This window comes from Condylostylus longicornis, unplaced genomic scaffold (assembly GCF_029603195.1).
Source record: "Condylostylus longicornis isolate FDR11 unplaced genomic scaffold, ASM2960319v2 ptg000028l, whole genome shotgun sequence".
Classification (NCBI taxonomy): Eukaryota; Metazoa; Arthropoda; class Insecta; order Diptera; family Dolichopodidae; genus Condylostylus; species Condylostylus longicornis.
This window is the reverse complement of record NW_026577997.1, coordinates 418,278-433,630: the sequence shown is the minus strand read 5'-3', so window position 1 is coordinate 433,630 and position 15,353 is coordinate 418,278. Positions and strand designations below refer to the sequence as shown.

Below are 15,353 nucleotides of genomic sequence, written 5' to 3'. Positions count from 1 at the left end.
TTCAATGTATATGAAATTCCAAATAGGAAAACAATAAATAAAAATAATGAAAACAACAATAAGAAATTAGTGGAAAATATATTTCATTCTTTTCATTCTTTGTTTTTCTTTTTAATTTCTTTTTTTCCATTATAATATTGAATAAAGTTCATTTCTTTTGAACTTCTTTCTTTTTCTGTTGAAAATTTTTTCTTTTATTCTAGTGACAAAGTCGCCTGTTGAAAAATCGAAAAGCCTTTGTAATGAACAAAGGTACAAATAATATTTTAATACAGCACTTTGAAATGACAAAATCCTAGTAAATTTGCATTTCAAATTTCACATATATATAAACAAAAGTAATACAAAAATGTGTACATATTTACGAATGTAATTACAACGTACTTGTTAATATTCATACAATTTAAAGTGAAATTCGTAAAATAATTTCACTGAATTGTTTTTATTTCATGGAAATTTCTGCAAAAACAAAATATGACACGTGTCAGATGAAAAAAAATTTGTAGAAAAATAGCTTGTTTGAATTCCTTAAACAATAAATTTATGAATAATTATAACAAATTTATAAAAAATTTATTGTAGGAAAAAATGATGCTTAGATTCCTTAATTAAATTATGCAGTAGCATATCACATGTTTGTATAAACAAGGAAAATGTCACGCAATCTATGTTAGTTACTGTCTATCAATGCGGCTCTTCAAAAGCGAGAAATTAATTGTATCAGACCTCATATATGTATGAGTCTTTGTATTTCTTATATATACATAATAATAAAAGTGTTTAAGGTTAAAAGATTTTTGCAGTTAGTTTTTAAAAAATAGCATTATTAGATTTCTGAAATTTAATACGAGTATGTACTTTTTTGTAAATACATAAAAAATATATCGATTTGCACTTATAATTGAATTGTGTCGGCACTTCCAAATAAGTTTTTCTTTTATGTTACTTTCATATTGATTCCTTTTTAAAAAAAATGGTTAAAAAAAAGTATCAAAGTTTATTCGCCGCACTAATGTAATATAAATATGAAAATTGAAACATTTGCCATTATAATAAGCTTATGAGATATTTGAATAAATTCTTTAAACAGAACAGAACAGCAACAAAACATAATGTTCTTTGAATTTTTCCTCCCGATTTCTATTGTAGCAATTTATTTATAGTAAAATTAACATAGGACAAGCATTATTTACACTCAAATGTTTTTGTTTTTTTTTTATTTTATATTGAAAATACAAATTTATCCCACTTAGAAGCCGAAAATTTTGTTTTTAGTGTTCTAAGATATGACATAAGTGTATTTGAAACAAAGTTTTACAAAAACAAAAATTTGTAGCTCAAAAACTGGAAGGCATCAAAGAATAGTGCGAAGTTGAGATGTTCTATAAGTTGAAATATAGAAATTTTGATTTTTTCTTTCTCGTGCAAGTGCAGTATAATATAGAAATATAATATAGAAATTAATATAAAATAGAAAATTGTTTGAATAATTACAATTTTTATTATTTTAAAGATAAGGTCCCTAGCTAATCACTACCAGTTTCGAATTTTAATGAGGCCCCCATCATGAAACTATTTTTCCTTAACTCAAATTCTTGCTTATCAATTCCCCATAAAATTCACTCTATTATTTTAAATAAGTAGTTTATATTATAGTTAAAAACAATTTTTAAATGTTCTTAATGAAAAAAAATAACAAACCAAATTAATCATACGTTCACCAATTATTTTATTGTTAACATTAAAATATTTTTAATACAAATTTCCCCTTTTTTTTTTAAATATTTTGTTTCTATTTTGTTTTTATAACAACAAAATCGCAACAAATATTCATAGTCCTGATTAGTTCCTTTTTACACGGTTATATGGTCATATATCCACTTTACATACCTACCTAAAAGATTCATTTAGAGTTATTTAAAAGTGAAATTCTTATGAAGGGCTCAAATTAACTTCTATCTTTTTACTACAACTTAATACAAAAATTATAATTGTGTGTGTAATGTTGGTTTTTAATTTTTATAATATGATGAAATTATTTAAATGAAAATGTTGCTATTTTTCCTATTACCTTGCGAACATACGTAAAGTAAAGTGAAAAAAGGGAGATTTATAAACGTAAACTTACCGGAATAAAAAATTTCCCCTTAACAAAGGTTTGTTCCTTCCGGTCTCAGGACATTTTTATATTGTTCTCTTCTTTAAACATTTTTTTTTATTCATAAGAAATTTCTCTATGTTCACTTTTTCTGTTACAGTATGACAATAAAATAGTTTTGAATGGGTTGGGGTGAAGTGACAATGGAAAATAAGGTTGAAGTTAAAATTATAATTTAGTTATGGTTTGATTTTTTATTTAAGTTTTTCCCTTTAATTGTTAATACTTACTTTAAGATTTTATTTTGCTTTCACATGTATGTATATATAATGTATATAAAAAATGTTTACTATAGACAATATCGTACAAGGACACGCAAACTTTCAATGTCCTTCTTAATTAAAACACATCCATATTGTGTATATTTTGTGTAAGTGGATATACAATTATTTATTTGTATAATATATAGGTATATAGTTGGTCATACTAATTATGTTATACTATATACACTTAACTTTTCTTTTGAAAAAACAAATTAAAATAACTGTTATCCTGATTTAATTCTACTACACATTTTGTTTTGTTATTTCGCGTTCCTTTTTTTTTTATTGTTTTACTATATAAAGTTAATTTTTAGTAAAAGGAAGAGAAAGTAACAAAAGAATCGGAAGCGAAGTAAAATGGAAAAGTGAAATTCAATCAAAATATTTTTGTACTTCCAAAGGTAATACGAGTACTTTCGCTTTTATTTGCTATTTTTATGAGGGGGGGAAATAATAATGGTGGAAAAAAAATGATTCAATATTTTTATTTTTTTTATAAAAAAATGTGCTTATATTGATTTTGCCGCTATTTTTGCAATTAAAAGTTAATTAAGTTGTAATAGTTTTATTAGAAAGCAACGAAAGTGGGAAAGTATGACAATTTCATATCAATATCATCGGTATTTATTTATTTATACATATATGTGTACGTTAAGCCGTGAAATTGGAAAGATTGGATGCTACACAATTCTAAACCAAACATGCATATTCAACTATTAATCCACTTAAGGGAATATTTAGAAGAGAACAAGTTAAGGGGAAGAAAAATTAGAATTTCGAAATATCTCAGTATTTAAAACATTGGATATTTTGCAGTATTAAAATTTTCTTTTAATAAAATTAAAGAGATAAATTAGCTATTAATTGAAAAATCCGTAAACTAAATACTACTAATATTTATTTAAAATCTATCTAAAAAATCATTTATTTATTTTAATAAAAATTTAAATATGTAGTTGAATCTGATTTTCTCTTTTCGTCTGCACGTATTGCAATATTAAATTTTATGAATTCACATATGTACATATATCCATATGATATGTTTACAATGCACGTTTAAATTATTTTCGCCATATAATAGAAATACATCAAAATTTCTTTATTCATACAAAAATCATAACAAACTCACTCAACACGTATTTTATCATTTTTTTTTCAATCATATTTTGCACTTGCATGAGTTAATCTGGATACGCTTTTCCGCCTTGTAATACTGAATCCTTATATAACAAGAATTTAAACAAAAAAAAAAGAAAACTGTGGAAAATAAAAATCCCATTATAAATTTAAAATGATTTTTTTTTTCAATATAGCAACAACGTTTTATACACAACACACAAAATATCCTTTCAATTTAATTTTATATAAAAGCGTTGTTGATAATAAGAGGTAAAATACCAAATATAAGAAAAAAACTCTTGAGTATATACATACGTAACGTATATGTATGTATTTGTGACGACAAATGATGCGAACGTGACTTTTGAACGAAAACAAAAAAAAAAGCAACCAGCAAGGAAGAAAATAACATTGCTGAAAATGAATAAAATTGAAATAAAAAAAAATTAAAAATTACAAAAAAAAACACTCGAAACAAAAACTTATTTCTTTTAAACACGACAATATAAGCATTACGAATTGTTATGATATACATATGTATATTATGTGTATGTACATATATACTTATTGTAATAAATACCCACCGCACTTTTGCAGTCCCACGTTATACACTAGATTATCGAATTTTGAGAAATGCAAGAATATAGTTTAATAAAAATTGCGAAAAATTTAATTTATAAAAAAATATTAAAAAATAAAATGTTATTTGAAGAGGTTGGTAGTAGCAAGTAGTAATGGGTTCAATAAAAGTGAACAACAAGCGCTAAATAATCATTAAACATATTTGTAATTTGCAATGGGAAACGAAAACGAAATGGTTTCTTGTTTTAATTATAAATTACTTGTTATGAGATTTGTACTAATTCTTTTTTATAAAAACTAGAAATTTTAACAATAATAATCTTCTATACGAAAGTACATTAAGAGCTATTTTCTAACTTTTAAATATTAATTGCTAAATTTCTTAATATATTGTAGAATAGCATTTTTTTAAATCAATGTGTAATTCCATTGAATCAATTAATTACAATAAAAAATTTATTATTGAAAAAATAGATCATTAGTACCAACAGTATCATTAGTAAAACTGCGGTACAAGTTGAACTGCAGTAAACTTGAATTTTATATGACTTGAATTACATTTTGGTTTTTAAGTTTTATAAATTATAATATAATATTTCAGTAATTTTCATCACAATACATTTTCAATATACTTGTCTAACACTAAAACCACTGACTATTCAACGGAACCAATAGTTTAAGTTACGTGAATGGTTTTTTTTTTGTTTTATATAGTAAAAAAATAGAGAGAAATATTCGATAGAAATAAATTTGAATAAATAGTGGTAGTTCTAATTAAAAATTAAATTAGACAATCTTAAAACTTTTATATTTACATATGTATATGCGTCAGTATACCCAAAAGTGTTCAAGTGGAAATCAAATTCACATTTGACTTCAACAAAAAAAACCTTTAGATATTTTAGTTATATAAATTTTATACATTTTTTTTCTTGCATTTGCATTTTAAGTTTGGGAGCGTTTTGTATCACGTTCAAAAGCAAAATAAGTAAAAATTACAGACTTTGTGTTGAAAACCAAAAAAACAAAAATATGCCCATTTTTTTAACCCCTACAGTTTATAATTTTTTTTTTAGTAAGTATAGAAAATATTTTTTTTTCCCTTTGCTTTACGTCTGAAATCCTTTTGCGAATATTTTATGTATAATTGTCGTTTTCATATAAATATAAATTAAATATAAAGTGTACATTTTAAATCGTTTCGTCCTAAAACACAAATATTCACCCTTATTTTTATCTTTTCATTTTATAAATTTACATTCGGTAAATCCTATTTACATACATATATAATATATGTATACAAATTATTATATCTTGCAAAAGTATTGTTAACAAGTTTTGTTTTTTACATTTTATTCCTTTTTGCCTTATTTTTAAGTTATTATACACAATCAAAATGAATTCAAAACGATAAAAGAATAAAAAAATGAAGCAACCATTTTTATACTTTAATTTTTTTTTCATATTTGAATATATAAGTATTATGTTGCATATTATTGCAAGGATAATGCGGTTTATATTACACGCAGAGAACTGGGAATATAACATGACATTTATGATCATAAAGTACATTCTACTACTACTACTGCTATACTAGCATTATACTCTATATTTTAATGTTTATAGTACCATCAAGTTCTTATAGACTTTAAAGTAAAGTAAGCATAAGAAAGAAAAAAATACACCCTATTATAAATATGATTTTAGTTAACTTTGCATACATACTATATAATATAAAAATATCCTTCTTAATATACAAGTATGTACGATATAACATGCATATGTATGTAAATATGTATATTGAAATATACACAGAAGTATACAAGAAGTTAAAAAGATGAAATAATATACGGATATTTATGCCACATATGAATGAAAAGTACTAAGTGATCAGGAATTATTAGTTTTTAAAAATGAAGAATTTTAAAATAAAAGCCCTTATGACCAGTTGCTGCTTTCTATTAAAAAATTATTTAAAATATTTTTTGTATAAAGTTCACATACCCCGCTAATATATACGCTCATATTAATTTGTAAAACGTAAATTTAAGTACCGTTAAACCAAAGTGTTTACTAACCCTTTCACTTAAATTATTTGTGAGACTATGTTTGTCTTCTAGAAAAAGAGATTACCGAAAAAAAAGAAAAAAAAAAAACTTTTTCATTTTAATGATTGTTCAGCGTATTTTTCGGAATTTTCCACATTTAGCATTATAAATTTTCTAGCAGTTTATTGAAATCCGAAAACTTTTAGTTATATTTATGCTATAATTAAATTGAATGCGCTATGTACAGCCACCGAACGTTAACCCCCACATATATCATTATTTTCATATAACTTTTTATGTATTACGTTGTCCCAGTTTTAATATTATAAACACAAATTTCGAATTATTTCTTCATAAATTTTGTTATCAATAATAATTGAACACTTAGTAAATTTTACATAACAAATATAATAATGTAAAACATATCGCGTTATTATAGTCTCAAGGGCCATATATTTTCTCCAATTTCAATTCCAATAAATAAGTGTATTACATATATATATATATATATATGTATATTAATATATATGTATTACAGATATATTTATGGCGAACAAAATAAAAATACCAGAAAAAAATAACTTTCTGATGGCATTTTCAAGGATACTCAATTTAATTCTCATAAGGAATCATAAATATTGTTTTATGTTATGAACTTTTATAAATAAATATTCGATGATGGTTTCAATTTAGTTATGAAAAAGTAATTTTCTTTTATATGGTATTTTAAGATTTTTCTTTTTTTATGTTTAGTACTTCTCTTCGTTTGTCTATTTGAACAAAAAAATATTTTTCTATGAAGTTTTTTTTTGTTTTTTTTTGTTTGCTGTTCTAGAATTTAGTCCCAAAGGGGGAACAGTCGTATATAGACACAATCGCATTTTATTCTAATGCAATTGAGTTAAGAAATATCAATATAATAAATATTATATGTAGATTTACATATGTATACTTTTTTTTACTCTTTATTCAATTAGAAGGAAAATTATTTTATGACAATCTTTAGATAATTAAGTTTAGTTTGGGTAGACAAAGCATAAGTAATAAAGATGCGCATTTTAGTCTAGTGTATTTTCTGTTATCTTTATACTTTTAAGGCCACACTATAAGAGTTTGAGAGTTTGTAACCTAATGTTTCTGGTACTCGAGTATGAAAAAGCATTATGCATTATGAAAAAGAAGAATTGAAAATCTTAAACGCTAAATTGGAAAGAACAAGTTTTAACTGAATATTTAACTGATTTAATATAATATGTGTGGTAAGTGTACAGCGGCAGACGTGAATATTGAACCTTTAACTTCTGTAAATTTTACACAAAACGCTCATACCTATTTATATCGCCACATGTTTAGACAAAAAAATTATTAAAAAATAATTACAGAATTTTAAGTTCTTCTAATTGCCGTACAAAACTTCCATCACGTCACTAATAAAATATGCGGTATAATATATCGGCGTCTCTTAATTTATCATAAATTTACCACAAACCATACCATTTATTAATTTTTTTTTGAGTAATTTAGTTTTCATTATTTAAATTTTATTAAAATATACTGGTGTTGTAGTAGTTTGTTTTTTTTTGCTTTTCTATTTTTCATTATTTAATTTTCAGTTCAAGGTTCTTTTTATTCATAATTTTCGTTTTTTTCCATCAAAATTATATTATTCTGTCATTTTTGTTTTGTTTCAATATGAAAGAATCAAATCATTGAAATGGAAGGGAATTAGCTGTAATAATATGTTTCTATAAATGTAGAAGACGAAAAGTAAAAAAAAAATAAAAAATCAAAATAATCGAGATTTCAATGTGACTGCCTCATAATTTAAAAAATTATAAACATTATAAAAAATAATTAAAGACAACATTATTCGTTTTTAGATTATGCTCGTACATATATTAATTCAATAGGAAACATTTAGCTCTTCAAGATGATAGAAACTCTCATTTAATAATGTAAAGTCGGATGAGGCTAACAGATATCCATATTTAAAAATTTAACCGTCATCAGTCGGTATGTCTAATCGTAAAAAAATAGCCGCCGAATCTGTCTTTTTCCTTCCTGATCAGAATCAGTCGGAACTCCAGAAGCAGCCCGAACTCCTCAAAACCTGCTCCGTAAGTCCGTAGCGCGCCTGAAAAAATTAAATTCCGTGTTTTTAAACACATATACACTAGGGAAGGAATTTTTATATATGAATTAATTATTGTTATAGCATTGAAAAACTTTGATACATCAGTGCGTTGATATACGATATTTTGCACTAATCAGTGTGAGACCCATAATTTTTTAAATTCTTTGTCGTAAACTATACGGCTAGTTAAGAATATAATTGAAAATACACATATCCTATAATATTATTAAAAATTATAGCAAAAAAAGTTAAGAATCATGTGCATTTTTACATACATAAAAGTTTATATTCTTCTAAGATTTCATTTATATTTTAAAACAAATTCTTATGCAATTTACACCTTTAAGACTTTTATTGTGTTCGATTTTTAATATTGTTTATTCAACATGAAAAAAAAATAAATAAAAAATTATATAATTTTATTTTCTCTCCAGTTAGTTAAAAAGAATTTTTATTAACATCAAAATACTAATGAAAATCAGGAAATTTAGTTAATTTTTCGAAATATAAAAATTGTTAACCCATTACAGTTATTGTTCAATAAATGTTCATTGTTCAGCAACCCTCATAAACCCAGAATTAATTTTTTTACTTAAAAGACGCTCATATTGTAAATACCGTACTGCCGAACTTTATTACTTAAACCTTTACTTAGTTGTATCTCGGTACATATTTGGAATTATGCACGTAAACATATATTTTTCACAGATATTGTATAAAGTGGTACGTTATGATGAAATTAGTGAAACATTTCTCTTTTCCACTCACACAGCATGTCGCTTTGTCGCTATATACATATGGTATATTGTATTAATGTGGTAGCAAAACGCAGTAAAAAAATTATACTTTTATGATTATCTGCTCATAACTTTGCGATCATGTTATAAAATACACTGAAAGTAAAAGTCGGTTACCTTGAGGTTCAGTTTCAATTTTAATTTTTAAATATATACACACTTACCACACATATTTTTGTGCTTATTTTTCTTTTCCTATACTTTTTCTTTTTTTTTTATTCGGTGTGATAGGTTAAATAATAATTTAAATAATAATTTTAAATAAAAAGTAAAAGGAAAAAAAAACGAAAAAATTTTTTCCTACAGATTCCTATTTTGATTAAAAAAAAATTGTTATATTGTTTATAGTGGATGAATTGTTGGATACACATGAACATATATATCTATGTATGTTTGTATGTTAACACGGGAGAATTCATATTTAAGCAAATAAAGGGTATATAATAATATCAGTATATAAGTACAGGGTACATCACATTTAAAATAAAAAAACGCAATAATCGTGTTTAAATTTTGCAACTATTCGAATATATATTAATACTAAAAGTAACCGACTTTGCCGATATATTTTATACTGTCAAAATCTAACGAGACTATCAACAAATTTAACGAAAATTAAATTAAAAGTAGGATATAGTACAAGTACTCAAAACTCTATTTTTACATTTTTAAATTAACAAACAATATAACGAACATGTCGGAACGAATTACATAACAAACAATACATTACTTACTTATTTCGTTTAATATTATGTTCCATTATTGTATATTTTTTATTGCTTTATTTTACAACTACACTCGATTCATCTCAATTTGCCAATTTACATACAAGGGAGCAACAAAAAAAGCCGTGTATCACAATTTTATATTTTATACTTATATACTTAGTCACGCTATACAACGTAATCATGAATAAATATTATAAAAATATTTTCATTTACTTTTTTATTTTTTTCTGTTTTCCCATCTATTTTTGCGAACTGAAGTTTATTGTGCACTCTGGTAGAAAAAACAAAAAAAAATTTGGAATCTTTTTTTTTGTTTTTAGAATCTATGAAGCACAAAAGCACATTTTGGCAATTTAAAATCACTGTAATTTTTTTATGTTTTTTGTGATTTCCTGTTTTTGTTTTTTTTTTAATCTCAAATTTATCCGTAAGCGGGTGGAAATTGAAAAATTTTAGTGAAAAAAAAATTAACTAATAACAATAAACAATAAAGAAATAATAAGAAAAAATCTCTAGGGATTGGTTTCAGGTTATTCAGGCACACGACAAGAATATTCATAAAAATAAAAATTATTTTTTTATTGTTGGAAAAAATTGCAAGAATTATTTTTCTTTCAAAACACTAAAAATTTGTAATTTATTAAAAAAAAAAACTATGTAAACGAAAAATCGCAAAAAACTTTTGTAATAATTATATAGTAGAATCCAAATTATATAACATCAAATTTAGAGGTTAAAATTATTCAAATCGAATCTAAAGTCAAAAGGTGAAATTTTACCTATTGAAAAATATACAAAAGTTTGAACGGCTATGCACGAGTGTTTTACAATTTTAATTATAATTTCCACACAAATTTTAGTTGAAGGGAAAAATTCTAAACTATCTACAATTTAATAAGTTAAGGAAATAGAAATGTATGTAATGCTATTCTAGGTTTCGAAAATTCTATTTAGATTCCATTAACAGGCAATTATACTTCTTATATTTAATGAACGTTAGACCTAACAACTCTTTGAATATCAAATTTACTTTATTCTATAATGTACTTCAAACAAAATACTTAAATTAAAATACATTGCGAGATAACATTTTTTTAATTTAAATATGAAAAATTGGAAGTTTTATTTCTTTGTTTAATTACGGTATCCCAAAAAATTCATATGTAATTTTACATACATATATATAATAATACAAAAATAAATTATAAGTGACTACTTAGAGTAAGTACCAATTATTATACCTATGTATTAAGAATTTAAAGAAACATAATATACTTTGTCCACTAGTAAAACCTTAACATGATTAACCTACAAAAGTACAAATTTTGTTTTGAATTATTCGAAATTCTTCTTTTCAAAATTGATTCCGCTAAATACAAGTACAAAAACTTGTTTTTTTTCTCTCTCTTTTCTTGTCTTCTTTTTGTCTCTCTGTTTTTTTTATACCTGATGCCACAGCCACACTTCATTTAAAATCAGTCATAAATATAACACCCATGTACCTATCTACATATATGTATATTAAAAATAACAGGCGTACTTATATACGAGTGTGTACACATGTATGTATTTCGCGTAATTTTTAAATTATAAATTTTAACATCTTTTTGTTAGCTAAAATTTTAAATTACAGATAATACTTACATTATTATATATTTATATATATTAATGTAAGTATATATATATATATTTATATATAAGTTTATATACATATATATTTATATATAATTTAATCGTATACATATTATTATGTATTTTCATACTTTTTATATCTATAATGTTCGCCAAATTATGATAAAAAAAGGCGAAAAAATTTTTTTTTATTCAATTCATTATTAACCATAAAGTAGGTAATCTTTGAAAACAGATACCATATACATAGGTACTAATTTGTGTAAGACGTGTATTGTTGCAGAAAATAGTAAAGATATACTAGAGTATTTTCTATGTTTTGTGAATTTAGGCTTGACATTGTATTATGAATATAATATTAATAAGGAAAAAAAAACTTAAATATATACGCGGAAAGCTTTGAATAAAACTGATCAAATTATCAAATATTCGAAATAAATCGCGTTTTCTTGGGGTAAAACCTACAACAATTTGGCGCAGGGCATACCATTTTTCTAGAGAAAACGAATTACATTTAAATTTTGAAGACCAAAATTTAATTTGATAAATTTGGTTTAAAGGCCTGTAGTTGTAATACGAGTACTTAGTTTTTAATACTTTTAATATTAGTTCACATTAATTCATAACCAACCAATTGAAAACGAAAAGAAAATTGTTATTTATTAAAATTAATTTCGTTTACAAATTTAGGTTTTCTTTTATTGTAAAATTACATGCTTACTTTGCAAACCAATCATCATAAGCTTTCATAATTCCAGCAATTTAGCAACACGTAATCTCTATGTATTTAGCATTTTTCCATATTACTATTAAAATCTGGTCACACTACAAAAAAATACACGATTCAATAACTAAAAACACAAAAACAAATTTTTGTTTTTACCTTTTTTTTTTACAAATTTCAACATTTGAAAAATAATTGTTTAGTAAATTTATAAAGTAGTTATATAGTTTTAAACAATTGTTTAATAACAACATAATTGATTAATGCATATACATACACACGCATGTACATGAATTATGACAATTGAATTGTTTATGTTAAACAATTGTTTTACAACCAATTAAGAATTAGATTAAACAGTTTACTCTTTAATTTTAGGTACAAATTCGACATTGACTGATGGAGAATAAACATTTTGGCATTTTTATATTTTAACTATTTGATGATATTTGTTTACACATATGTATATGAAAGTAGCCATGTACGCTCATTTTAAATTATTATTAAACATTTTACCAAATAAGAAAATTTATGAGCTATGATGTAAATCTACCAATGATGTATATATTATATTAAAAAGTGTTGACATAGAAAAATTTAAATTTAAAATAGAAAATGAAATAATAAAGATAGTATGAAAAAGCGAATAGGCCGGTCAACTTCATTGTCCACATAAATTAAAAATTAACTCCAATTTAAATCACTAACAATTTTCAAGATTTATAAGAATTATTAAATGACAATAGAACAAAAGTATCCTATTATAATGCTAAATGAATTGCAAACTTTTAGTCAATTCAAAATATAATAATAAAAATAATTATAACACAAATATTATGTAATAATTGTACAAAAATTTATTATAGGTAATATAGGCATAAATCATATTAAATGAAAAAATACTATTATTACGTAACTACGCTATTGCTTAGGTAATTAAAATACTAAAAAAAAATATATAAAATTAGAAAAAAAATACAAGTAGGAACATTTGAGTTTTTGGATAAATTTTAAAACACTAATTGATGATTTTAAGTAAAGTCGTAACAAAAAATAAAAGTTTTCATTAAATCCCTCTCAATCATCATAACTCCAATTATCTACCACAATTAATAATTTTTTTCGGTTATTTTAACATGATTTAGAAAAAACGTGTTCAATTTCAAAATAAAAATAATAATTATTTCCTTATAAAGATCACATTAAACAGATACAATAGAGAAATTGATTATCCTTTTTGTAATTTTGTTTTCTTTTTTTTTGTTTTTGTTATATTGTTTGTTTTGTATTCTATATACTCATTAAATTTCCGGTAATAAGTATTATAAAGTGCCCAGCAGAGAATAAGGAAATTAATAATTTTAATAAAATTAATATGAAAATTGCATGCATAAAAGTAATTCTTCCCTGCTTTTTATTGTGTACCATATACATACATTAAAAAAAAGCAGAAAAAAAGACAACAAAACATAGTTTATTCTACAAATTATTTTCTTCTTTTACCCTCTCTAACTAACTAATGACTAAAGTTGTTAGTAAGTCGACATTGAAACCCCTTTTTCCCATTTATTGCTCGTTTATTTCAAATGCTCACTCATACCTTTTCACTGTTTTAGTAACACACACACCATAATGATTTCAATTTTATTAAAATTTTTTCAAGCTGCTTTTCATTTTTTACTATTATTATTATAAACGTATAATAAAAATAATAAAAATTAACTTCAATATGAACTTAAAATAAAAGCTAAGAATTAAATTTTGAATGAACGCTTAATGATTTGTGGTTTTGCTATATTTTTATTAAATTTCAATGTAATATTTTACTGAAATTTCAATTTAAAAATTGATTTCTGATTAAGAAATGATTTCTCGATGATATAAAAAACCATTATTTTTTTTTTAAATATAACATATATGTAAGTGCATAGAATTTCTGAAACGAAAATATTTTAAAAAGGAACTGTTACCTATATCACATCAAAATTTATTCTTCAATTCTTAATATTTATTTTTACTACCCCCTTATTCTTATATAACATACTGAACTTAATAATACTGAAAATATTTTATTAATACATATAAAATAGATTTTACAAATTCAATTAATTACTTGTAATGTATTTGCAAATCGCAATATTCTGCACAATTAACTGATTGTCATTAAATTTATTATCATAAGTGCAAAATGATGTCACAAGAGGCTAGGTATGTATATAGTAAATTATGAAATAAATAACTTACTTCGTTATATAACAATTGAAAAAAAAATAAAAAAACTTAGTTACCGTAAAAATATACGCACTTTCCTTATATTTTCTTAAATTATTTACAAAATCGTTTATATTTCATACAAACTCATAAACATATATACATACGTCGTACTGCTGTTTAGATTTTAATATTAACTATGAAACATTTCTCGCAAAAAATATTTAAACCACTAAATTCAATATTGATTTCTTTTCCTCTTCAACCTCTTATCATTTTCCTTAAAAATGTTAATTTTACTGTTATTCTTTTTATACTTTTTTCTGTTTTTATTTTCCGTTTTCTTTACTCCTTTTTCTGTTATTAAACTCTCCTTATCTAAACTTAATTGAAAATTCTTAATTTTTTTTTTCTATGCACCTACACTTAAACATTCATAGAAATACAAAATATATATATACATATATATGTTTATATATATTTTGGGTGTAAGTGTAAAAGTAATTCTATTAGAAAATATTATTTGTTGATTAGGATATATCCAGATAAAGTGACATGTATAAATATCTAAATGTTTTCAAGGATAATATAAAATACGTTTATAAAAACGAAAGGGAGACGTTGTACGTTGGTGCCGAGGGCCACCAAAATAGAAATTTTGTGTGTAATGTGTGTAAAACAAATCCAAATTATTAAAAAGTTTTTCAATAAAATTTGTAAAATTAATTTAATAAATTTTAATTGAGAAAATATAATTATTTAGAGATTTAGGAAATATCAGATTATTGTAATAAATATAACAGTAATAAAGCAGGAACTATAATTGAATTTGATAGATGTAATTTTCAATTATATACATAAATAAATGTTTTATATTATCTTAAGGCGATCAAAATCAAACATTATTATAAGATTTTATTTAATATTAGATTTGAATGGTTTCCATTTTTATTCCAT

At 23.4% G+C, this 15,353-nt stretch overlaps 1 long non-coding RNA gene across 1 annotated transcript in view; it reads left to right on the top strand.

Moving 5' to 3' along the window:
• LOC129607697 (uncharacterized) overlaps nt 1-12,686 on the top strand; it is a 42,566-nt gene extending 29,880 nt beyond the window's left edge. The window contains exon 4 of the long non-coding RNA XR_008696833.1: nt 12,564-12,686. This is a non-coding gene — a long non-coding RNA (uncharacterized LOC129607697). The remainder of the gene's footprint in view (nt 1-12,563) is intronic.
• The last annotated feature ends 2,667 nt before the right edge of the window (nt 12,687-15,353 follow it).